This window comes from Nothobranchius furzeri, unplaced genomic scaffold (genome assembly GCF_043380555.1).
Source record: "Nothobranchius furzeri strain GRZ-AD unplaced genomic scaffold, NfurGRZ-RIMD1 Scf020, whole genome shotgun sequence".
NCBI lineage: Eukaryota > Metazoa > Chordata > Actinopteri > Cyprinodontiformes > Nothobranchiidae > Nothobranchius > Nothobranchius furzeri.
In genome coordinates this window covers 2429468-2455240 of record NW_027223037.1, presented here as the reverse complement: position 1 = coordinate 2455240, position 25773 = coordinate 2429468, and positions in this window count along the sequence as shown.

The window sequence follows — 25773 nt, the reverse complement described above, 5'->3', positions numbered from 1 at the left end:
TGTCCTAGAGAGATCAGATTTGTTTTAGTGTACTCCAATCAACAGCCCCTACAACCTCAAAAAGGAATGGAGTCATTAGCACTTATGGTTTTTAAATGGCACCCAGAATTTTGTTGCACAAAGCACAATTTCACATCATTCTGGGTTCATTTGTGTGAAAACAAGGTCCAATCAGGCTGAACTGTTACAGGAAGGTAGAATCTATTGAGTTGTAAGTGATCTGAACGTTTCATGATGATAGCACTTTTCTAAGGGGGTCAAACCATGTCCCAAATGTCACCGGATCTGGTGTCAATTTAAAGAAGTGTCATGCCACCACTCCAGCCAGGCCCGGTTTCCCCAGCAACCACAACCAGCTCATCATCTACCTGATTCAAACCACCTGTCTCACATTTACTCATCAGCTCCACCTGCAACCACCTCTATATAACATCAGGAGAAACACCAAGCCAGTGCCAGATTTTTGAAAGCATTTGTTAGTAGATTATCCAGCATTCTAAAACCCTGCCTAAACCTCAAGTTCCTGACCTTGTTTCTGAACCTCGACCTTGCCACCTGCCTGCTCCCTGACTGGATTATCTCACAGTTTCTGATCTTCTGGACTCCTGACCTTGGATTTGTTACATGGACTCTGCCTCTGGATTTCCCCTCCTGACCAAGCCTTCTGCTACTGCCCTTCCTACAGACTGGTAACACTCCCCTGTGTGTTCTCAAATAAAAACTTTAAAGCGTCTTACTGTGTCTGGTGCTTTCACGGGTCCTCCAGCCCTGGTTGTTACAGAAAAATCTGGCCACCATGGACCCAGCACCGACACAGGAATGGCAGCTCGGTGTGGAACGCTCCATTTCTGGTCTGGAAGACAAAGTAAACGAACTCCTGGATCTGCTCCGAACCGGTGACTCATCTCGTCATGTGACCGACGTCCCGATGGCTTCCGCATCCCCGGTCCAGTTCCGGGTCTCCCCTGTCCACGAACCTCGTCTTGTTCCACCGGAAGTTTTTAAAGGTGAGCCCAAACAATGCCGCCCCTTCCTCACCCAATGCGAGATTCACTTTGAACTACAGCCTTCATCATTTCCAACCGAACGCTCTCGCGTGGCTTATGTGATCTCGTTATTGTCGGACCAAGCCAAGGTTTGGGGCACCGCTGAATGGGCTAAGGACTCTCCTATCTGTTTTAATTACCGTGCTTTCTCGAATGAACTCATTCGGATTTTTAACCCTGTTTTACCAAGTAGGGAGGCCACCCGAGGATTATTGATTTTGGAACAAGGAACCCGGAGGGTTAACGACTATATCATCGACTTCCATGCTGTGGCTGCAGGGAGCGACTGGAATGAGGCAGCCCTCATGGACATGTTCTATCAGGGTCTCTCGGACCGGATCAAGGATGAATTGGCAACTCGAGAGTTTCCTAGAAGCCTGGAGGACCTCGAGAATCTCGCCACCCGCATCGACCTCCGACTGTTGGAGAGGCGGAGAGACAGGTCCAGGAGACCCATGCCACCTGTCAGTCCCCGCTCTGCGCCCATAGGTCCGGCAACTTCACCTGGAAACGCAACTGTGAGTAACTACAACACACCACAGTCCTCCCATGATGAACCCATGCAAATCGGGAAGACCAAGCTCACAGAAAAAGAGAGATCTAGACGTCGGTTACTCAACCTGTGTTTTTATTGTGGGGGCTCAGATCACAGCGTACATAACTGCACGTTAAAAGGGCATGCTCAATAGAGAAGGGGAGGGCTCTATTGGGTCGTTTGGTTCCAAAACCCCCCGTACGACCTTTTGCCTCTGCTACGTTTTTTTATGCCAAACAGGAGCACAGCTGTCCTGTGTTTATTGACTCTGGAGCTGACACAAACTTTATGGACATTTCTTTTACTGAGTCTATTGGCCTGCCCCTGCACCCCATCGCCCGGACTCAAGAAGTGCAGGCTATTGATGGACACATCATTTACCAAGCCACCCATGAAACTGACCCAATCACCATGAGGCTTGGGGGGAACCATGTCGAAACCCTAAATTTCCTGGCCATCCCCTCTCCTAACATCTCTGTCATCTTGGGAATCACCTGGTTGCGCACTCACAATCCACAGCTGGATTGGCGTAAGGGGGAGATTTTGGGATGGTCTGACCAGTGTATGTCCCAATGTTTGACTAATGCCTCTCCTAGTCTCCTACGTACACCTGACTCATCGGAAACCTACCCGGACCTCTCAAAAGTCCCTATTGAGTACCATAACCTCAAGGAGGCTTTTAACAAGCATCGTGCTACCAGGTTACCTCCTCATCGCCTCTATGATTGTGCCATTGATTTATTGCCTGGAACTTCACCCCCTAGAGGGCGTCTGTTTTCCCTTTCTCTTACAGAGCAAGAAGCCATGAGGAAATACATCCACGAGTCCCTACAATCAGGAATCATCCGCCCCTCCTCTTCTCCGGCTGGTGCTGGATTTTTCTTCGTGGGGAAGAAGGATGGTTCTTTACGACCCTGTATCGACTACAGAGGACTTAACAACATTACGGTAAAGAACCGCTATCCTCTCCCTCTTATCAACTCTGCTTTCGACTCCCTTCGAGGTTCCCAGGTTTTTACCAAGCTTGATTTGCGCAACGCTTACCATCTGGTGCGCATTCGAGAAGGGGATGAGTGGAAGACTGCTTTTAACACCCCAAAAGGACATTATGAATACCTGGTCATGCCCTTTGGCCTCACCAACGCCCCTGCTGTTTTCCAGGCCCTCGTCAATGATGTTTTACGTGATATGGTGGGGAGATTTGTGTTTGTTTACCTAGATGATGTCCTTGTGTTCTCTCCCGATCTGGACACCCACAGAAGACACGTCAGAGCAGTCATTCTCAGGTTGCTGCAAAACAACCTCTTTATAAAAGCAGAAAAATGTGAGTTTCACAAGGCCTCCATGTCCTTCCTGGGATTCATACTCTCCCCCAATCAGATCTCCATGGACCCCACCAAGGTGACCGCTGTGGTTGACTGGCCCCCTCCGACAGACAGAAAGCAGCTCCAACCCTTCCTGGGGTTTGCTAATTTCTACCGGCGGTTCATCAAAGGTTACAGCAGGATCGCTGCACCTCTCCATGCCCTCACCTCTAACAAGGTCAGTTATGTGTGGACTGATTATGCTAACCGGGCATTTCTCAAACTCAAAGAACTGTTTACAACCGCTCCAGTTCTCCACTCCCCGGATCCTGCACGCCAGTTCATTGTAGAGGTGGATGCCTCAGCTGTTGGTGTAGGCGCCGTTTTGAGCCAGCGCAGCTCTGATAACAAGGTTCACCCATGTGCTTTCTTTTCTAAGACCCTATCTCCAGCTGAACGAAACTACGACGTGGGTGACCGGGAACTGTTGGCGGTTAAGCTCGCCCTGGAGGAGTGGAGGCATTGGCTTGAGGGGGCTATCACACCTTTTCTGGTCTGGACTGACCATAAAAACCTGGAGTATCTACAGACAGCCAAGCGTCTCAACCCCCGTCAAGCCAGGTGGGCCTTGTTTTTTAGCCGTTTCAACTTCCACTTGTCTTACAGACCTGGCACCAAGAATACCAAGCCAGATGCTCTATCTCGGATCATGGAACACCAGGTACCTGAACCCAACGCCTCCACGGACTCTACAGTCCTCCCCAAGGGGGTCCTGCTGGGCGTCTCCCGCCTAGCTCTGGAGAACAAACTCAAGGAGACAGAACATCTCTACCCAGCACCTCCTCAGTGCCCGCCTGGTCGGATCTACGTTCCTGACCACCTACGGACAGAGGTATTGTTATTCTGTCACAGTTCTCGCCTTTTTTGTCACCCAGGCATTACCAGGACTATAAACGTGGTCAGAAGCAGATTCTGGTGGCCGGCGTTGGCCAAGGACTCCCGGGAGTTTGTCAGGGCCTGCCCCGACTGTGCCAAAGCAAAGGCCTCTCGTAGACCCCCTGCCGGTCTTCTACGACCTTTGCCCGTCCCACACCGGCCCTGGTCTCATCTGAGCATGGATTTCGTCACAGGCTTACCTCCATCTAACTCCTTTAGAGTTATCCTCACAGTCGTGGACCGTTTTTCCAAGATGGTCCATCTGGTCCCCCTCAAGAAACTCCCCATCGCATCTGACATGGCTGATATCTTGGCACGTGAGGTCTTCCGCCTCCATGGTCTTCCGCAAGACATCGTCTCGGACAGAGGACCCCAGTTCGTGTACAGGTTCTGGAAAGCTTTTTGTGCCCGGTTGGGGATTCAGGTGAGCCTCTCCTCTGGGTTTCATCCACAGACCGACGGACAGACGGAGAGACACAACCAAGAAATGGAAACCAAGCTACGCCTCTTGTGCCAGGACGATGCCACAACCTGGTCCCAGAACCTGCCTTGGGTGGAACACGCTATGAACTCTTTACCCACTACTGCGACAGGTGTGTCTCCCTTTTTCACTGTTTTTGGTTATCAACCCCCTGTGTTTTCCATTCAAGAGACCCTGGCCCACGTCCCCTCTGCCTATGCCGCCGCCCTCAGATGTCGCCGTGCCTGGTGGTCCGCTAGGCGCCGTCTCCTCCAAGCCTCTGCAGTATATGCCCGCTCGGCCAACAGGCGGCGCATTCCGGCTCCCGCATATAGGGTGGGTCAGAAGGTCTGGCTGTCGACGGCCGATATCCCGCTCAGGGTGGACTGCAGGAAGTTGGCTCCCCGTTTCATTGGTCCCTTCCCCATTTCCAAGGTCATCAACCCTGCTGCTGTTCGCCTCCGCCTTCCCAGGGCCCTTAGGGTCCACCCCTCTTTCCATGTGTCAAAGGTGAAACCTGTGGTGTCCTCGTCTCTCGTGCCCTCCTCCGGGCCCCCTCCGCCCGCCCGGCTCCTTCCTGGTGGTCCGGTCTGGGCTGTGCGGCGGGTCCTCCGTTCCCGGCGCCGGGGCCGTGGGCTTCAATACCTGGTGGACTGGGCTGGTTTTGGTCCTGAGGAGCGGTCCTGGGTTCCCGCTCGCCGCTTCGTCGACCTCTCTCTCCTCCGGGACTCCCGCCGCTCCCGTCCTGGCCGGCCGGGTGGGCCGTCCGGTGCCGGCCCTTGTGGGGGGGATTCTGTCATGCCACCACTCCAGCCAGGCCCGGTTTCCCCAGCAACCACAACCAGCTCATCATCTACCTGATTCAAACCACCTGTCTCACATTTACTCATCAGCTCCACCTGCAACCACCTCTATATAACATCAGGAGAAACACCAAGCCAGTGCCAGATTTTTGAAAGCATTTGTTAGTAGATTATCCAGCATTCTAAAACCCTGCCTAAACCTCAAGTTCCTGACCTTGTTTCTGAACCTCGACCTTGCCACCTGCCTGCTCCCTGACTGGATTATCTCACAGTTTCTGATCTTCTGGACTCCTGACCTTGGATTTGTTACATGGACTCTGCCTCTGGATTTCCCCTCCTGACCAAGCCTTCTGCTACTGCCCTTCCTACAGACTGGTAACACTCCCCTGTGTGTTCTCAAATAAAAACTTTAAAGCGTCTTACTGTGTCTGGTGCTTTCACAGGTCCTCCAGCCCTGGTTGTTACAAGAAGTAGTCCAGTTACACCTTTGAGGGCTTATAACTTGGCTTCTGAATGTCCTAGAGAGATCAGGTTTGTTTTAGTGTACTCCAATCAACAGCCCCTACAACCTCAAAAAGGAATGGAGTCATTAGCACTTATGGTTTTTAAATGGCACCCAGAATTATGTTGCATGAAGTAAAATTTCACATCATTCTGGGTTCATTTGTGTGAAAACAAGGTCCAATCAGGCTGAAACGTTACAGGAAGGTAGAATCTATTGAGTTGTAAGTGATCTGAACGTTTCATGATGATAGCACTTTCCTAAGGGGGTCAAACCATGTCCCAAAGGTCACCGGATCTGGTGTCAATTTAAAGAAGTAGTCCAGTTACACATTTGTGGGCTTATAACTTGGCTTCTGAATGTCCTAAAGAGATCAGGTTTGATTTAGTGTACTCCAATCAACAGCCCCTACAACCACAAAAAGGAATGGAGTCATTAGCACTTATGGTTTGTAAATGGCACCCAGAATTATGTTGCACGAAGCACAATTTCACATCATTCTGGGTCCATTTGTGTGAAAACAAGGTTTAATCAGGCTGAAACGTTACAGGAAGGTAGAATCTATTGAGTTGTAAGTGATCTGAACGTTTCATGATGATCGCACAGTCCTAAGGGGGTCAAACCATGTCCCAAAGGTCACCGGATCTGGTGTCAATTTAAAGAAGTAGTCCAGTTACACATTTGTGGGCTTATAACTTGGCTTCTGAATGTCCTAAAGAGATCAGGTTTGTTTTAGTGTACTCCAATCAACAGCCCCTACAACCACAAAAAGGAATCGAGTCATTAGCACTTATGGTTTGTAAATGGCACCCAGAATTATGTTGCACGAAGCACAATTTCACATCATTCTGGGTCCATTTGTGTGAAAACAAGGTCCAATCAGGCTGAAACGCTACAAGAAGGTAGAATCTATTGAGTTGTAAGTGATCTGAACGTTTCAAGATGATCGCACATTCCTATAGGGGGTAAAACCATGTCCCAAAGGTCACCGGGCCTGGTGTCACTTTAAAGAAGTAGTCCAGTTACACCTTTGTGGGCTTATAACTTGGCTTCTGAATTTCCTAGAGAGGTTAGGTTTGTTTTAGTGTTCTCCAATCAACAGCCCCTACGACCTCAAAAAGGAATGGAGTCATTAGCACTTATGGTTTTTAAATGGCACCCAGAATTATGTTGCACGAAGCACAATTTCACATCATTCTGGGTCCATTTGTGTGAAAACAAGGTCCAATCAGGCTGAAACGTTACAGGAAGGTAGAATCTACTGAGTTGTAAGTCATCTGAACGTTTCATGATGATCGCACATTCCTAAGGGGGTCAAACCATGTCCCAAAGGTCACCGGATCTGGTGTCAATTTAAAGAAGTAGTCCAGTTACACATTTGTGGGCTTATAACTTGGCTTCTGAATGTCCTAGAGAGATCAGGTTTGTTTTAGTGTACTCCAATCAACAGCCCCTACAACCACAAAAAGGAATGGAGTCATGAGCACTTAAGGTTTGTAAATGGCACCCAGAATTATGTTGCACGAAGCACAATTTCACATCATTCTGGGTCCATTTGTGTGAAAACAAGGTCCAAACAGGCTGAAACGCTACAAGAAGGTAGAATCTATTGAGTTGTAAGTGATCTGAACGTTTCAAGATGATCACACATTCCTATAGGGGGTAAAACCATGTCCCAAAGGTCACCGGGCCTGGTGTCACTTTAAAGAAGTAGTCTAGTTACACCTTTGTGGGCTTATAACTTGGCTTCTGAATGTCCTAGAGAGGTTAGGTTTGTTTTAGTGTTCTCCAATCAACAGCCCCTACAACCACAAAAAGGAATGGAGTCATTAGCACTTATGGTTTGTAAATGGCACCCAGAATTATGTTGCACGAAGCACAATTTCACATCATTCTGGCTTCATTTGTGTGAAAACAAGGTCCAATCAGGCTGAAACGTTACAGGAAGGTAGAATCTATTGAGTTGTAAGTGATCTGAACGTTTCATGATGATAGCACTTTCCTAAGGGGGTCAAACCATGTCCCAAAGGTCACCGGATCTGGTGTCAATTTAAAGAAGTAGTCCAGTTACACATTTGTGGGCTTTTAACTTGGCTTCTGAATGTCCTAGAGAGATCAGGTTTGTTTTAATGTACTCCAATCAACAGCCCCTACAACCACAAAAAGGAATGGAGTCATTAGCACTTATGGTTTGTAAATGGCACCCAGAATTATGTTGCACGAAGCTCAATTTGACATCATTCTTGGTCCATTTGTGTGAAAACAAGGTCCAATCAGGCTGAAACGCTAGAAGAAGGTAGAATCTATTGAGTTGTAAGTGATCTGAACGTTTCATGATGATCGCACATTCCTATAGGGGGTCAAACCATGTCCCAAAGGTCACCGGGCCTGGTGTCACTTTAAAGAAGTAGTCCAGGTACACATTTGAGGGCTTATAACTTGGCTTCTGAATGTCCTAGAGAGATCAGATTTGTTTTAGTGTACTCCAATCAACAGCCCCTACAACCTCAAAAAGGAATGGAGTCATTAGCACTTATGGTTTTTAAATGGCACCCAGAATTATGTTGCACGAAGCACAATTTCACATCATTCTGGGTTCATTTGTGTGAAAACAAGGTCCAATCAGGCTGAACTGGTACAGGAAGGTAGAATCTATTGAGTTGTAAGTGATCTGAACATTTCATGATGATAGCACTTTCCTAAGGGGGTCAAACCATGTCCCAAATGTCACCGGATCTGGTGTCAATTTAAAGAAGTAGTCCAGTTACACCTTTGTGGGCTTATAACTTGGCTTCTGAATGTCCTAGAGAGATCAGGTTTGTTTTAGTATACTCCAATCAACAGCCCCTACAACCACAAAAAGGATTGGAGTCATTAGCACTTATGGTTTTTAAATGGCACCCAGAATTATGTTGCACGAAGCACAATTTCACATCATTCTGGGTTCATTTGTGTGAAAACAAGGTCCAATCAGGCTGAAACGTTACAGGAAGGTAGATTCTATTGAGTTGTAAGTGATCTGAACAATTCAAGATGATTGCACATTCCTATAGGGGGTAAAAGCATGTCCCAAAGGTCACCGGGCCTGGTGTCACTTTAAAGAAGTAGTCCAGTTACACCTTTGAGGGCTTATAACTTGGCTTCTGAATGTCCTAGAGAGATCAGGTTTGTTTTAGTGTACTCCAATCAACAGCCCCTACAATCTCAAAAAGGAATGGAGTCATTAGCACTTATGGTTTTTAAATGGCACCCAGAATTATGTTGCACGAAGCACAATTTCACATCATTCTGGGTTCATTTGTGTGAAAACAAGGTCCAATCAGGCTGAAACGTTACAGGAAGGTAGAATCTATTGAGTTGTAAGTGATCTGAACGTTTCATGATGATAGCACTTTCCTAAGGGGGTCAAACCATGTCCCAAAGGTCACCGGATCTGCTGTCAATTTAAAGAAGTAGTCCAGTTACACATTTGTGGGCTTATAACTTGGCTTCTGAATGTCCTAGAGAGATCAGGTTTGTTTTAATGTACTCCAATCAACAGCCCCTACAACCACAAAAAGGAATGGAGTCATTAGCACTTATGGTTTGTAAATGGCACCCAGAATTATGTTGCACGAAGCACAATTTGACATCATTCTGGGTCCATTTGTGTGAAAACAAGGTCCAATCAGGCTGAAACGCTACAAGAAGGTAGAATCTATTGAGTTGTAAGTGATCTGAACGTTTCATGATGATCGCACATTCCTATAGGGGGTCAAACCATGTCCCAAAGGTCACCGGGCCTGGTGTCACTTTAAAGAAGTAGTCCAGCTACACCTTTGAGGGCTTATAACTTGGCTTCTGAATGTCCTAGAGAGATCAGATTTGTTTTAGTGTACTCCAATCAACAGCCCCTACAACCTCAAAAAGGAATGGAGTCATTAGCACTTATGGTTTTTAAATGGCACCCAGAATTTTGTTGCACAAAGCACAATTTCACATCATTCTGGGTTCATTTGTGTGAAAACAAGGTCCAATCAGGCTGAACTGTTACAGGAAGGTAGAATCTATTGAGTTGTAAGTGATCTGAACGTTTCATGATGATAGCACTTTCCTAAGGGGGTCAAACCATGTCCCAAATGTCACCGGATCTGGTGTCAATTTAAAGAAGTAGTCCAGTTACACCTTTGAGGGCTTATAACTTGGCTTCTGAATGTCCTAGAGAGATCAGGTTTGTTTTAGTGTACTCCAATCAACAGCCCCTACAACCTCAAAAAGGAATGGAGTCATTAGCACTTATGGTTTTTAAATGGCACCCAGAATTATGTTGCATGAAGCACAATTTCACATCATTCTGGGTTCATTTGTGTGAAAACAAGGTCCAATCAGGCTGAAACGTTACAGGAAGGTAGAATCTATTGAGTTGTAAGTGATCTGAACGTTTCATGATGATAGCACTTTCCTAAGGGGGTCAAACCATGTCCCAAAGGTCACCGGATCTGGTGTCAATTTAAAGAAGTAGTCCAGTTACACATTTGTGGGCTTATAACTTGGCTTCTGAATGTCCTAAAGAGATCAGGTTTGTTTTAGTGTCCTCCAATCAACAGCCCCTACAACCACAAAAAGGAATGGAGTCATTAGCACTTATGGTTTGTAAATGGCACCCAGAATTATGTTGCACGAAGCACAATTTCACATCATTCTGGGTCCATTTGTGTGAAAACAAGGTTTAATCAGGCTGAAACGTTACAGGAAGGTAGAATCTATTGAGTTGTAAGTGATCTGAACGTTTCATGATGATCGCACATTCCTAAGGGGGTCAAACCATGTCCCAAAGGTCACCGGATCTGGTGTCAATTTAAAGAAGTAGTCCAGTTACACATTTGTGGGCTTATAACTTGGCTTCTGAATGTCCTAAAGAGATCAGGTTTGTTTTAGTGTACTCCAATCAACAGCCCCTACAACCACAAAAAGGAATCGAGACATTAGCACTTATGGTTTGTAAATGGCACCCAGAATTATGTTGCACGAAGCACAATTTCACATCATTCTGGGTCCATTTGTGTGAAAACAAGGTCCAATCAGGCTGAAACGCTACAATAAGGTAGAATCTATTCAGTTGTACGTGATCTGAACGTTTCAAGATGATCGCACATTCCTATAGGGGGTAAAACCATGTCCCAAAGGTCACCGGGCCTGGTGTCACTTTAAAGAAGTAATCCAGTTACACCTTTGTGGGCTTATAACTTGGCTTCTGAATTTCCTAGAGAGGTTAGGTTTGTTTTAGTGTTCTCCAATCAACAGCCCCTACAACCACAAAAAGGAATGGAGTCATTAGCACTTATGGTTTGTAAATGGCACCCATAATTATGTTGCACGAAGCACAATTTCACATCATTCTGGGTTCATTTGTGTGAAAACAAGGTCCAATCAGGCTGAAACGTTACAGGAAGGTAGAATCTATTGAGTTGTAAGTGATCTGAACGTTTCATGATGATAGCACTTTCCTAAGGGGGTCAAACCATGTCCCAAAGGTCACCGGATCTGGTGTCAATTTAAAGAAGTAGTCCAGTTACACATTTGTGGGCTTATAACTTAGCTTCTGAATGTCCTAGAGAGATCAGGTTTGTTTTAATGTACTCCAATCAACAGCCCCTACAACCAAAAAAAGGAATGGAGTCATTAGCACTTATGGTTTGTAAATGGCACCCAGAATTATGTTGCACGAAGCACAATTTCACATCATTCTGGGTCCATTTGTGTGAAAACAAGGTCCAGTCAGGCTGAAACGCTACAAGAAGGTAGAATCTATTGAGTTGTAAGTGATTTGAACGTTTCATGATGATCGCACATTCCTATAGGGGGTCAAACCATGTCCCAAAGGTCACCGGGCCTGGTGTCACTTTAAAGAAGTAGTCCAGTTACACCTTTGAGGGCTTATAACTTGGCTTCTGAATGTCCTAGAGAGATCAGGTTTGTTTTAGTGTACTCCAATCAACAGCCCCTACAACCTCAAAAAGGAATGGAGTCATTAGCACTTATGGTTTTTAAATGGCACCCAGAATTATGTTGCACGAAGCACAATTTCACATCATTCTGGGTCCATTTGTGTGAAAACAAGGTCCAATCAGGCTGAAACGTTACAGGAAGGTAGAATCTATTGAGTTGTAAGTCATCTGAACGTTTCATGATGATCGCACATTCCTAAGGGGGTCAAACCATGTCCCAAAGGTCACCGGATCTGGTGTCAATTTAAAGAAGTAGTCCAGTTACACATTTGTGGGCTTATAACTTGGCTTCTGAATGTCCTAGAGAGATCAGGTTTGTTTTAGTGTACTCCAATCAACAGCCCCTACAACCACAAAAAGGAATGGAGTCATGAGCACTTAAGGTTTGTAAATGGCACCCAGAATTATGTTGCACGAAGCACAATTTCACATCATTCTGGGTCCATTTGTGTGAAAACAAGGTCCAATCAGGCTGAAACGCTACAAGAAGGTAGAATCTATTGAGTTGTAAGTGATCTGAACGTTTCAAGATGATCACACATTCCTATAGGGGGTAAAACCATGTCCCAAAGGTCACCGGGCCTGGTGTCACTTTAAAGAAGTAGTCTAGTTACACCTTTGTGGGCTTATAACTTGGCTTCTGAATGTCCTAGAGAGGTTAGGTTTGTTTTAGTGTTCTCCAATCAACAGCCCCTACAACCACAAAAAGGAATGGAGTCATTAGCACTTATGGTTTGTAAATGGCACCCAGAATTATGTTGCACGAAGCACAATTTCACATCATTCTGGCTTCATTTGTGTGAAAACAAGGTCCAATCAGGCTGAAACGTTACAGGAAGGTAGAATCTATTGAGTTGTAAGTGATCTGAACGTTTCATGATGATAGCACTTTCCTAAGGGGGTCAAACCATGTCCCAAAGGTCACCGGATCTGGTGTCAATTTAAAGAAGTAGTCCAGTTACACATTTGTGGGCTTATAACTTGGCTTCTGAATGTCCTAGAGAGATCAGGTTTGTTTTAATGTACTCCAATCAACAGCCCCTACAACCACAAAAAGGAATGGAGTCATTAGCACTTATGGTTTGTAAATGGCACCCAGAATTATGTTGCACGAAGCTCAATTTGACATCATTCTTGGTCCATTTGTGTGAAAACAAGGTCCAATCAGGCTGAAACGCTACAAGAAGGTAGAATCTATTGAGTTGTAAGTGATCTGAACGTTTCATGATGATTGCACATTCCTATAGGGGGTCAAACCATGTCCCAAAGGTCACCGGGCCTGGTGTCACTTTAAAGAAGTAGTCCAGCTACACCTTTGAGGGCTTATAACTTGGCTTCTGAATGTCCTAGAGAGATCAGATTTGTTTTAGTGTACTCCAATCAACAGCCCCTACAACTTCAAAAAGGAATGGAGTCATTAGCACTTATGGTTTTTAAATGGCACCCAGAATTATGTTGCACGAAGCACAATTTCACATCATTCTGGGTTCATTTGTGTGAAAACAAGGTCCAATCAGGCTGAACTGGTACAGGAAGGTAGAATCTATTGAGTTGTAAGTGATCTGAACGTTTCATGATGATAGCACTTTCCTAAGGGGGTCAAACCATGTCCCAAATGTCACCGGATCTGGTGTCAATTTAAAGAAGTAGTCCAGTTACACCTTTGTGGGCTTATAACTTCCCTTCTGAATGTCCTAGAGAGCTCAGGTTTGTTTTAGTATACTCCAATCAACAGCCCCTACAACCACAAAAAGGATTGGAGTCATTAGCACTTATGGTTTTTAAATGGCACCCAGAATTATGTTGCACGAAGCACAATTTCACATCATTCTGGGTTCATTTGTGTGAAAACAAGGTCCAATCAGGCTGAAACGTTACAGGAAGGTAGATTCTATTGAGTTGTAAGTGATCTGAACAATTCAAGATGATCGCACATTCCTATAGGGGGTAAAAGCATGTCCCAAAGGTCACCGGGCCTGGTGTCACTTTAAAGAAGTAGTCCAGTTACACCTTTGAGGGCTTATAACTTGGCTTCTGAATGTCCTAGAGAGATCAGGTTTGTTTTAGTGTACTCCAATCAACAGCCCCTACAATCTCAAAAAGGAATGGAGTCATTAGCACTTATGGTTTTTAAATGGCACCCAGAATTATGTTGCACGAAGCACAATTTCACATCATTCTGGGTTCATTTGTGTGAAAACAAGGTCCAATCAGGCTGAAACGTTACAGGAAGGTAGAATCTATTGAGTTGTAAGTGATCTGAACGTTTCATGATGATAGCACTTTCCTAAGGGGGTCAAACCATGTCCCAAAGGTCACCGGATCTGGTGTCAATTTAAAGAAGTAGTCCAGTTACACATTTGTGGGCTTATAACTTGGCTTCTGAATGTCCTAGAGAGATCAGGTTTGTTTTAGTGTACTCCAATCAACAGCCCCTACAACCACAAAAAGGAATGGAGTCATTAGCACTCATGGTTTGTAAATGGCACCCAGAATTATGTTGCACGAAGCACAATTTGACATCATTCTGGGTCCATTTGTGTGAAAACAAGGTCCAATCAGGCTGAAACGCTACAAGAAGGTAGAATCTATTGAGTTGTAAGTGATCTGAACGTTTCATGATGATCGCACATTCCTATAGGGGGTCAAACCATGTCCCAAAGGTCACCGGGCCTGGTGTCACTTTAAAGAAGTAGTCCAGCTACACCTTTGTGGGCTTATAACTTGGCTTCTGAATGTCCTAGAGAGATCAGATTTGTTTTAGTGTACTCCAGTCAACAGCCCCTACAACCTCAAAAAGGAATGGAGTCATTAGCACTTATGGTTTTTAAATGGCACCCAGAATTATGTTGCACGAAGCACAATTTCACATCATTCTGGGTTCATTTGTGTGAAAACAAGGTCCAATCAGGCTGAACTGGTACATGAAGGTAGAATCTATTGAGTTGTAAGTGATCTGAACGTTTCATGATGATAGCACTTTCCTAAGGGGGTCAAACCATGTCCCAAAGGTCACCGGATCTGGTGTCAATTTAAAGAAGTAGTCCAGTTACACATTTGTGGGCTTATAACTTGGCTTCTGAATGTCCTAGAGAGATCAGGTTTGTTTTAATGTACTCCAATCAACAGCCCCTACAACCACAAAAAGGAATGGAGTCATTAGCACTTATGGTTTGTAAATGGCACCCAGAATTATGTTGCACGAAGCACAATTTGACATCATTCTGGGTCCATTTGTGTGAAAACAAGGTCCAATCAGGCTGAAACGCTACAAGAAGGTAGAATCTATTGAGTTGTAAGTGATCTGAACGTTTCATGATGATCGCACATTCCTACAGGGGGTCAAACCATGTCCCAAAGGTCACCGGGCCTGGTGTCACTTTAAAGCAGTAGTCCATCTACACCTTTGAGGGCTTATAACTTGGCTTCTGAATGTCCTAGAGAGATCAGATTTGTTTTAGTGTACTCCAGTCAACAGCCCCTACAACCTCAAAAAAGGAATGGAGTCATTAGCACTTATGGTTTTTAAATGGCACCCAGAATTATGTTGCACGAAGCACAATTTCACATCATTCTGGGTTCATTTGTGTGAAAACAAGGTCCAATCAGGCTGAACTGGTACAGGAAGGTAGAATCTATTGAGTTGTAAGTGATCTGAACGTTTCATGATGATAGCACTTTCCTAAGGGGGTCAAACCATGTCCCAAATGTCACCGGATCTGGTGTCAATTTAAAGAAGTAGTCCAGTTACACCTTTGTGGGCTTATAACTTGGCTTCTGAATGTCCTAGAGAGATCAGGTTTGTTTTAGTATACTCCAATCAACAGCCCCTACAACCACAAAAAGGAATGGAGTCATTAGCACTTATGGTTTGTAAATGGCACCCAGAATTATGTTGCACGAAGCACAATTTCACATCATTCTGGGTCCATTTGTGTGAAAACAAGGTCCAATCAGGCTGAAACGTTACAGGAAGGTAGATTCTATTGAGTTGTAAGTGATCTGAACGTTTCATGATGATAGCACTTTCCTAAGGGGGTCAAACCATGTCCCAAAGGTCACCGGATCTGGTGTCAATTTAAAGAAGTAGTCCAGTTACACATTTGTGGGCTTATAACTTGGCTTCTGAATGTCCTAGAGAGATCAGGTTTGTTTTAGTGTACTCCAATCAACAGCCCCTACAACCACAAAAAGGAATGGAGTCATTAGCACTTAAGGTTAGTAAATGGCACCCAGAATTATGTTGCACGTAGCACAATTTCACATCATTCTGGGTCCATTTGTGTGAAAACAAGGTCCAATCAGGCTGAAACGCTACAAGAAGGTAGAATCTATTGAGTTGTAAGTGATCTGAACAATTCAAGATGATCGCACATTCCTATAGGGGGTAAAAGCATGTCTCAAAGGTCACCGGGCCTGGTGTCACTTTAAAGAAGTAGTCCAGTTACACCTTTGAGGGCTTATAACTTGGCTTCTGAATGTCCTAGAGAGATCAGGTTTGTTTTAGTGTACTCCAATCAACAGCCCCTACAACCTCAAGAAGGAATGGAGTCATTAGCACTTATGGTTTTTAAATGGCACCCAGAATTATGTTGCACGAAGCACAATTTCACATCATTCTGGGTTCATTTGTGTGAAAACAAGGTGCAATCAGGCTGAAATGTTACAGGAAGGTAGAATCTATTGAGTTGTAAGTGATCTGAACGTTTCATGATGATAGCATTTTCCTAAGGGGGTCAAACCATGTCCCAAAGGTCACCGGATCTGGTGTCAATTTAAAGAAGTAGTCCAGTTACACATTTGTGGGCTTATAACTTGGATTCTGAATGTCCTAGAGAGATCAGGTTTGTTTTAGTGTACTCCAATCAACAGCCCCTACAACCACAAAAAGGAATGGAGTCATTAGCATTTAAGGTTTGTAAATGGCACCCAGAATTATGTTGCACGAAGCACAATTTCACATCATTCTGGGTCCATTTGTGTGAAAACAAGGTCTAATCAGGCTGAAACGCTATGAGAAGGTAGAATCTATTGAGTTGTAAGTGATCTGAACGTTTCATGATGATAGCACTTTCCTAAGGGGGTCAAACCATGTCCCAAAGGTCACTGGATCTGGTGTCAATTTAAAGTAGTCGTCCAGTTACACATTTGTGGGCTTATAACTTGGCTTCTGAATGTCCTAGAGAGATCAGGTTTGTTTTAGTGTACTCCAATCAACAGCCCCTACAACCACAAAAAGGAATGGAGTCATTAGCACTTATGGTTTGTAAATGGCAACCAGAATTATGTTGCACGAAGCACAATTTCACATCATTCTGGGTCCATTTGTGTGAAAACAAGGTCCAATCAGGCTGAAACGTTACAGGAGGGTAGAATCTATTGAGTTGTAAGTGATCTGAACGTTTCATGATGATCGCACATTCCTAAGGGGGTCAAACCATGTCCAAAATGTCACCGGATCTGGTGTCAATTTAAAGAAGTAGTCCAGTTACACATTTGTGGGCTTATAACTTGGCTTCTGAATGTCCTAGAGAGATCAGGTTTGTTTTAGTGTACTCCAATCAACAGCCCCTGCAACCACAAAAAGGAATGGAGTCATTAGCACTTAAGGTTTGTAAATGGCACCCAGAATTATGTTGCACGAAGCACAATTTCACATCATTCTGGGTCCATTTGTGTGAAAACAAGGTCAAATCAGGCTGAAACGCTACAAGAAGGTAGAACCTATTGAGTTGTAAGTGATCTGAACGTTTCAAGATGATCGCACATTCCTATAGGGGGTAAAACCATGTCCCAAAGGTCACCGGGCCTGGTGTCTCTTTAAAGAAGTAGTCCAGTTACACCTTTGTGGGCTTATAACTTGGCTTCTGAATGTCCTAGAGAGGTTAGGTTTGTTTTAGTGTACTCCAATCAACAGCCCCTACAACCACAAAAAGGAATGGAGTCATTAGCACTTATGGTTTGTAAATGGCACCCAGAATTATGTTGCACGAAGCACAATTTCACATTATTCTGGGTCCATTTGTGTGAAAACAAGGTCCAATCAGGCTGAAACGTTACAAGAAGGTAGAACCTATTGAGTTGTAAGTGATCTGAACGTTTCAAGATGATCGCACATTCCTATAGGGGGTAAAACCATGTCCCAAAGGTCACCGGGCCTAGTGTCTAAAGAAGTAGTCCAGTTACACCTTTGTGGGCTTATAACTTGGCTTCAGAATGTCCTAGAGAGGTTAGGTTTGTTTTAGTGTACTCCAATCAACAGCCCCTACAACCACAAAAAGGAATGGAGTCATTAGCACTTATGGTTTGTAAATGGCACCCAGAATTATGTTGCACGAAGCACAATTTCACATCATTCTGGGTTCATTTGTGTGAAAACAAGGTCCAATCAGGCTGAAATGTTACAGGAAGGTAGAATCTATTGAGTTGTAAGTGATCTGAACGTTTCATGATGATAGCACATTCCTAAGGGGGTCAAACCATGTCCAAAATGTCACCGGATCTGGTGTCAATTTAAAGAAGTAGTCCAGTTACACATTTGTGGGCTTATAACTTGGCTTCTGAATGTCCTAGAGAGATCAGGTTTGTTTTAGTGTACTCCAATCAACAGCCCCTACAACCACAAAAAGGAATGGAGTCATTAGCACTTAAGGTTTGTAAATGGCACCCAGAATTATGTTGCACGAAGCACAATTTCACATCATTCTGGGTCCATTTGTGTGAAAACAAGGTCCAATCAGGCTGAAACGCTACAAGAAGGTAGAACCTATTGAGTTGTAAGTGATCTGAACGTTTCATGATGATCGCACATTCCTATAGGGGGTCAAACCATGTCACAAAGGTCACCGGGCCTGGTGTCACTTTAAAGAAGTAGTCCAGTTACACATTTGTGGGCTTATAACTTGGCTTCTGAATGTTCTAGAGAGATCAGATTTGTTTTAGTGTACTCCAATCAACAGCCCCTACAACCTCAAAAAGGAATGGAGTCATTAGCACTTATGGTATGTAAATGGCACCCAGAATTATGTTGCACGAAGCACAATTTCACTTCATTCTGGGTCCATTTGTGTGAAAACAAGGTCCAATCAGGCTGAAACACTACAATAAGGTAGAATCTATTGAGTTGTAAGTGATCTGAACGTTTCAAGATGATCGCACATTCCTATAGGGGGTCAAACCATGTCCCAAAGGTCACCGGATCTGGTGTCAATTTAAAGTAGTCCAGTTACACATTTGTGGGCTTATAACTTGGCTTCAGAATGTCCTAGAGAGATCAGGTTTGTTTTAGTATACTCCAATCAACAGCCCCTATAACCACAAAAAGGAATGGAGTCATTAGCACTTATGGTTTGTAAATGGCACCCAGAATTATGTTGCACGAAGCACAATTTCACATCATTCTGGGTCCATTTGTGTGAAAACAAGGTCCAATCAGGCTGAAACGTTACAAGAAGGTAGAATCTATTGAGTTGTAAGTGATCTGAACGTTTCAAGATGATCGTACTTTCCTAATTGGGTCAAACCATGTCCCAAAGGTCACCGGATCTGGTGTCAATTTAAAGAAGTAGTCCAGTTACACATTTGTGGGCTTATAACTTGGCTTCTGAATGTCCTAGATAGATCAGGTTTGTTTTAGTATACTCCAATCAACAGCCCCTACAACCACAAAAAGGAATGGAGTCATTAGCACTTATGGTTTTTAAATGGCACCCAGAATTATGTTGCACGAAGCACAATTTCACATCATTCTGGGTCCATTTATGTGAAAACAAGGTCCAATCAGGCTGAAACGTTACAAGAAGGTAGAATCTATTGAGTTGTAAGTGATCTGAACGTTTCATCATGATCGCACATTCCTATAGGGGGTCAAACCATGTCACAAAGGTCACCGGGCCTGGTGTCACTTTAAAGAAGTAGTCCAGTTACACATTTGTGGGCTTATAACTTGGCTTCTGAATGTTCTAGAGTGATCAGATTTGTTTTAGTGTACTCCAATCAACAGCCCCTACAACCTCAAAAAGGAATGGAGTCATTAGCACTTATGGTTTGTAAATGGCACCCAGAATTATGTTGCACGAAGCACAATTTCACTTCATTCTGGGTCCATTTGTGTGAAAACAAGGTCCAATCAGGCTGAAACGTTACAATAAGGTAGAATCTATTGAGTTGTAAGTGATCTGAACGTTTCAAGATGATCGCACATTCCTATAGGGGGTCAAACCATGTCCCAAAGGTCACCGGATCTGGTGTCAATTTAAAGTAGTCCAGTTACACATTTGTGGGCTTATAACTTGGCTTCAGAATGTCCTAGAGAGATCAGGTTTGTTTTAGTATACTCCAATCAACAGCCCCTACAACACAAAAAGGAATGGAGTCATTAGCACTTATGGTTTGTAAATGGCACCCAGAATTATGTTGCACGAAGCACAATTTCACATCATTCTGGGTCCATTTGTGTGAAAACAAGGTCCAATCAGGCTGAAACGTTACAAGAAGGTAGAATCTATTGAGTTGTAAGTGATCTGAACGTTTCAAGATGATCGTACTTTCCTAATTGGGTCAAACCATGTCCCAAAGGTCACCGGATCTGGTGTCAATTTAAAGAAGTAGTCCAGTTACACATTTGTGGGCTTATAACTTGGCTTCTGAATGTCCTAGAGAGATCAGGTTTGTTTTAGTATACTCCAATCAACAGCCCCTACAACCACAAAAAGGAATGGAGTCATTAGCACTTATGGTTTTTAAATGGCACCCAGAATTATGTTGCACGAAGCACAATTTCACATCATTCTGGGTTCATTTGTGTGAAAACAAGGTCCAGTCAGGCTGAAACGTTACAGGAAGGTAGAATCTATTGAGTTGTAAGTGATCTGAACATTTCATGATGATAGCACATTCCTATAGGGGGTCAAACCATGTCCCAAAGGTCACCGGATCTGGTGTCAATTTAAAGAAGTAGTCCAGTTACACATTTGTGGGCTTATAACTTGGATTCTGGATGTCCTAGAGAGATCAGGTTTGTTTTAGTATACTCCAATCAACAGCCCCCAAAACCACAAAAAGGAATGGAGTCATTAGCACTTATGGTTTGTAAATGGCACCCAGAATTATGTTGCACGAAGCACATATTCACATCATTCTGGGTCCATTTGTGTGAAAACAAGGTCCAAACAGGCTGAAACGTCACAAGGAGGTAGAATCTATTGAGTTGTAAGTGATCTGAACGTTTCAAGATGATCGCACTTTCCAAAGGGGGTCAAACCATGTCCCAAAGGTCACCGGATCTGGTGTCAATTTAAAGAAGTTGTCCAGTTACACATTTGTGGGCTTATAACTTGGCTTCTGAATATCCTAGAGAGGTCAGGTTTGTTTTACTTTACTCCAATTAACAGCCCCCATTACCCCAAAAAGGAATGGAGTCATTAGCACTTATAGCTTTTAAATGGCACCCAGAATTATGTTGCACGAAGCACAATTTCACATCATTCTGGGTTCATTTGTGTGAAAACAAGGTCCAATCAGGCTGAAACGTTACAGGAAGGTAGACTCTATTGAGTTGTAAGTGATCTAAACATTTCATGATGATAGCACTTTCCTAAGGGGGTCAAACCATGTCCCAAAGGTAACCGAATCTGGTGTCAATTTAAAGAAGTAGTCCAGTTACACATTTGTGGGCTTATAACTTGGCTTCTGAATGTCCTAGAGAGGTCAGGTTTGTTTTAGTGTACTCCAATCAACAGCCCCTACTACCACAAAAAGGAATGGAGTCATTAGCACTTATGGTTTGTAAATGGCACCCAGAATTATGTTGCACGAAGCACAATTTCACATCATTCTGGGTCCATTTGTGTGAAAACAAGGTCCAATAAGGCTGAAACGCTACAAGAAGGTAGAATCTATTGAGTTGTAAGTGATCTGAACGTTTCAAGATGATCGCACATTCCTATGGGGGTAAAACCATGTCCCAAAGGTCACCGGGCCTGGTGTCACTTTAAAGAAGTAGTCCAGTTACACCTTTGAGGGCTTATAACTTGGCTTCTGAATGTCCTAGAGAGATCAGGTTTGTTTTAGTGTACTCCAATCAACAGCCCCTACAACCTCAAAAAGGAATGGAGTCATTAGCACTTATGGTTTTTAAATGACACCCAGAATTATGTTGCACGAAGCACAATTTCACATCATTCTGGGTTCATTTGTGTGAAAACAAGGTCCAATCAGGCTGAAATGTTACAGGAAGGTAGAATCTATTGAGTTGTAAGTGATCTGAACGTTTCATGATGATAGCACTTTCCTAAGGGGGTCAAACCATGTCCCAAAGGTCACCGGATCTGGTGTCATTTTAAAGAAGTAGTCCAGTTACACCTTTGTGGGCTTATAACTTGGCTTCTGAATGTCCTAGAGAGATCAGGTTTGTTTTAGTATACTCCAATCAACATAATCAACAGCCCCTACAACCACAAAAAGGAATGGAGTCATTAGCACTTATGGTTTTTAAATGGCACCCAGAATTATGTTGCACGAAGCACAATTTCACATCATTCTGGGTTCATTCGTGTGAAAACAAGGTCCAATCAGGCTGAAACGTTACAGGAAGGTAGAATCTATTGAGTTGTAAGTGATCTGAACGTTTCATCATGATAGCACTTTCCTAAGGGGGTCAAACCATGTCCCAAAGGTCACCGGATCTGGTGTCAATTTAAAGAAGTAGTCCAGTTACACATTTGTGGGCTTATAACTTGGCTTCTGAATGTCCTAGAGAGATCAGGTTTGTTTTAATGTACTCCAATCAACAGCCCCTACAACCACAAAAAGGAATGGAGTCATTAGCACTTATGGTTTGTAAATGGCACCCAGAATTATGTTGCACAAAGCACAATTTCACATCATTCTGGGTTTATCCAAGATGGGAAGAGAGCTGTCATCTCAGTGGATAAGCTTTATGTGGATAATAAACTTTACAAGGAGCGAGGAGTGACAGACTGGCTGTATTAGCCCAACATCAGGTCAGACCTTTATTTTTCTTATCAGATTCACTGGGTTTGAGCACGTCAGTAATAAACAGCTGCTAGATCCGTGTTTTAGATGATGAGTTCACCTGTTCATCATCACCTCACACCCCATCACCTTTTCTTTTTAGTTCTTTCTTCTTTTTTAACCTGTTTCTGTATTTTCCTTTCCTCTTTTTATCTGCTTCTTTACACCTGTATGGCACAACCACACAACTTTCCAACACTGCGTCAGACTCCACACACACACACACACACGCACACGCACGCACACACACAGACACACACATGCACACACAGACCCACACACACACACACACACAGGAACACGCACACACACACACACACACACACACACACACACACACACACACACACACACACACACACACACACACACACACACACACACATGGATATATTTAAGTCACAACACAATATCATAATTTATGCGTCAAATAATACAACCACAAACACTGTTGAATCCTTATTATTATTTACTTTTCTGTTATTTATTAACATACTATTTTATACATTTAGATACTTATTCCATCTTATTCACATGAAGGCATCATATTTTAGCTACTCACACACACATCTATGGGTGCACTAAGATTTGTCTCATGGAACGTACATGGAACTGGCTCAAGAGATAAAAGATTAAAGATTTTTGATCAGTTAAAGAGAGTGCAAGCAGACGTAATATTATTACAGGAGACTCATAGATCTGCCACATCGGCAGATGAACTTAAAACACCTGAGTTTCCCAGCATGTTCTCTGCCTGCTATAACTCTAGGCAAAGAGGGGTAGCTATTTTAATACACAAAAACATTAATTTCACAGTACTGGACACAGTTTCTGATCCAGAAGGTAGATTTATAATGTTAAAAATAACTATACAGAACCAACGCTTATGTATTGTGAGCATATACTGTCCAAATATTGATGACCCTCCATTCTTTCATAATTTTTTCTCTGTACTCTCCGAACACTTGGACTGTCCACTTATACTTGGAGGTGATTTTAATCTTTGGATGCATTCCTTAGACAGGCTCAGTACAGCTGGGACTCGGCGCAATTGGCAATCCACTTATATAGTTAAACAGTACATGAGTGATTATGGGCTTTGTGATGCATGGCGGTCTCTTCATCCTAACCGTAGAGAGTATACTTTTTTCTCACACGTCCATCACTCTCATTCACGTTTGGATTATTTTCTAGTCAGCAGCTCATTGCTGGCTGACATTTCAGACACTGAGATACACCCTATTGTTGTCAGCGACCATGCTCCGGTTTCTTTAACTCTAGTAAACAAGAAAGCAATCCCACCAAGCAAAAACTGGAGGTTTAATACATCACTGCTTAAAGATGAAGGTTTTATAGAATTTTTTAAAAAGGAGTGGGCTTTATATTTAGAACATAATGACCTGCCTGGAACATCAGCATCTATTCTCTGGGAGGCAGGAAAGGCAGTGATGAGAGGTAAAATAATCTCTTTCTCATCACATAAGAAAAAAACAGAAAATAAACGTATCCAGGAGTTAGAAGAAATCATTAAGTCTTTAGAGACATCCACAGAAGAAGAGTTACTGAGCAAATTACGTAAAGCTAAATTAGAACTTCATGGAATTATTGACAAAAAAACACAATTTTTAGCACAAAGACTACGAATAGAAAACTTTGAACATAGTAATAAATCCGGTAAATTTCTGGCCAGCCAATTAAAAATTAATAAAGAGAAAACTACCATATCTGCTGTTAAAGACTCAACTGGGAATATAGTTTATGACCCTGAAAGAATAAACAACACTTTCAGAGACTTTTACCAAACTTTGTACTCACCACAGATAAACCCATCAGATGACGAGATCGATGAGTTCCTTGATAGGATAACACTTCCTAAATTAACAGACAGCCAAGTTGCAGTCCTGGACTCGCCACTAACATCAGCAGAGCTCCAGGAAGCCCTTAAATCCATGACTAATGGGAAAGCTCCAGGTCCAGACGGGTTCCCAGCAGAGTTCTACAAAGAATTCTGGACCATTTTGGCTCCAACATTTTTCAGAATGGTGAGGGAAATCGAAGAGAGCGGCAGATTACAGCCAAACATGAACTCAGCCAATATTAGTCTCTTGTTAAAACCAGGCAAAGACCCAGCATTTCCAACCAGCTATCGCCCAATTTCTCTTATTAATGTTGATCTCAAAATAATTTGTAAAGCCCTGGCAAAAAGATTAGAGAAGGTAACCCCCTTCTTAATACACCCTGACCAAACTGGTTTCATAAAGGGTAGACAGTCGTCCACTAATTCGCGTAGATTACTTAATTTGATAGATTTCTCTTACAGTAGAAACATAGAAACTAGTATATTATCTCTAGATGCAGAAAAGGCTTTTGATAGAGTTAACTGGAAGTTCTTATTTGCAACTTTACATAAATTTGGTTTTGGGAACTTCTTCATAAACTGGCTACAAACATTATACAGTTCGCCAATTGCACGTGTTAGGACGAACGACCAAATATCAGCTAGCTTCTGTCTTCAGAGGGGGACCAGACAGGGATGCCCACTCTCCCCCTCACTGTTTGCTATCTTTATCGAACCACTAGCAGCAGCAATTAGGCAAACAACAGGTATTAAAGGGATAAAGTGTAATAAAATAGAACATAAGATCAGTCTTTATGCAGATGATGTTTTACTCTTCCTCCAGAATTCTCAATCGTCTCTGTCTCATTCAATAGAACTGATAAACTCCTTTTCAAAAGTTTCAGATTACTCTATAAACTGGTTAAAATCAACAGTTCTACCAATTAATTTCTCTTTTGTCAATTTACTTAATACTCAACTGGAGTCAGGTAATATCACATACCTGGGAATTAATGTCTCTCCCAAGTTAGCAGATCTAACCAAATTAAACTACATCCCACTTTTAAAGAAAGTGGAGGATGATCTTGCTAGATGGAAATCCTTACCAATATCACTGATGGGAAGAGTTGCTACAATTAAAATGATGGTCTTACCCAGAATAAATTACTTATTTTCAATGATCCCAAACAAACCACCAGCTGACTGGTTTAGATCTCTGGACTCCTCAATTACCAAATTCCTCTGGCAGGATAAACCTCCACGAATTGGCTTAAAAACGCTTCAGAAGAGCAAAGACAGAGGAGGACTGGATCTACCCAACTTTTATTA